Source organism: Labrus mixtus, unplaced genomic scaffold, assembly GCF_963584025.1.
Source record: "Labrus mixtus unplaced genomic scaffold, fLabMix1.1 SCAFFOLD_65, whole genome shotgun sequence".
Lineage (NCBI taxonomy): Eukaryota > Metazoa > Chordata > Actinopteri > Labriformes > Labridae > Labrus > Labrus mixtus.
This window is the reverse complement of record NW_026870243.1, coordinates 267,501-269,081: the sequence shown is the minus strand read 5'-3', so window position 1 is coordinate 269,081 and position 1,581 is coordinate 267,501.

Below are 1,581 nucleotides of genomic sequence, written 5' to 3'. Positions count from 1 at the left end.
CTGTTGGACATGTTTGACATAATTCAGGCAGCACAGGTTTCGAAGGTTTTGAACTAAGCCCATTAAGAGTTTAACAACCCTGCTGAAAAGGCTAAGTAAAGAACCTACTGGTCAAACACTGAGAGTTTTTTTTCTCCTATTATTTGTTCAACGTCATTGAAGCATCCTGACTGGAGGACTGCAAACTAGAACCCAGGTACCTGAAGAAGGACACACATAAGACTATCCTCTTGCAACCAGAAAGACAATAAAGCAATGTGAACATGTAAGAGTCCTGACAGGAGTTATTGAATTATAAACTTTATTTTTGTTCCTCTAGTTTCTGTCTCTGTCTCTTTTTACTCTCTGTGCACATTAACCTCTTTAATGCCAGCTAGCTTTAGATGTGTGTGTGGTTTGTGGACACACCCTGATGTGTTTGTCTTTCAGAGACCACAGTCCATCCTGAATCCATCCCGAGTCCACCACAGAGAGCTCGAGGGCACATGCACACACACACCTCCACTCTTACTGATCCTTTTAAACTAATGGACCTCTATTAAAAATGATGTGGGCCTCTGTTTTTCTGTGGTTTCTAAGCCTGTGTGTGTGTGTGTGTGTGTGTGTGTGTGTGTGTGTGTGTGTGTGTGTGTGTGTGTGTGTGTGTGTGTGTGTGTGTGTGTGTGTGTGTCTGTGTGTGTGTGTGTGTGTGTGTGTGTGTGTGTGTGTGTGTTGTATAGACAGAGACACTGAGTTTTTGTCTCTAAGAAAGCCCTTGTTGGGTTAGAGATGTTTTAGATGAGAAACATCAGAATACATTTGAGTTATATAAAATGTTTCTCTACCAGATAAAGAAAATTAAAATATATTTTACATAGTGTGAGGGAGGAGCACCATGTGGAGCGTTATATCTCAGCTAGGCCTCCAAAAAGAAAAAAACTGACCTTTGCAATAATAGAAACAAAAACAACAACAAAAGACATTTCTCAGAAAAAGGTCTGTGTTTCCCATGATGTTGTCAATGGAGTGTTTCCTCATAATATTTCCCAGAGGAAGCATATATAATGTAAAGAGAATTGGTCCAAGCACTGAACCTTGTGGAACTCCATGGCTAACTTTGGTGTGCATAGAGGACTCATCATTAACATGTACAAACTGAGATCGGTCTGATAAGTAGGATTAAAACCAACTTAAAGCAGTCCCTGTGATTCCAAGTAAATGTTCTAGTCTGTACAACAGGATCTGATGGTCAATGGTGTCAAAAGCAGCACTAAGATCTAACAAGACGAGCACAGAGAGAAGTCCCCTGTCTGAAGCTAGAAGTAGATCGTTTGTAACTTTAACTAGTGCAGTCTCAGTGCTATGGTGGACTCTAAATCCTGACTGAAACTCCTCAAACACTTTGTGAGGTTACCCTTTTCAGTATGGGATAACTTTAAAGGTTCTATATGTAACTTTTTTCTTTTTGTTCTCAACGTCCTCCTCACTCCACTCCGCTTACAGAGATGAACAGAACAAATTCATCACACACTCCTGGTCTTCACCTCCACAGTCAGAGGACGTCTTCTACACACTTCTATCAAACAGCCAGTGCCTGCAGAG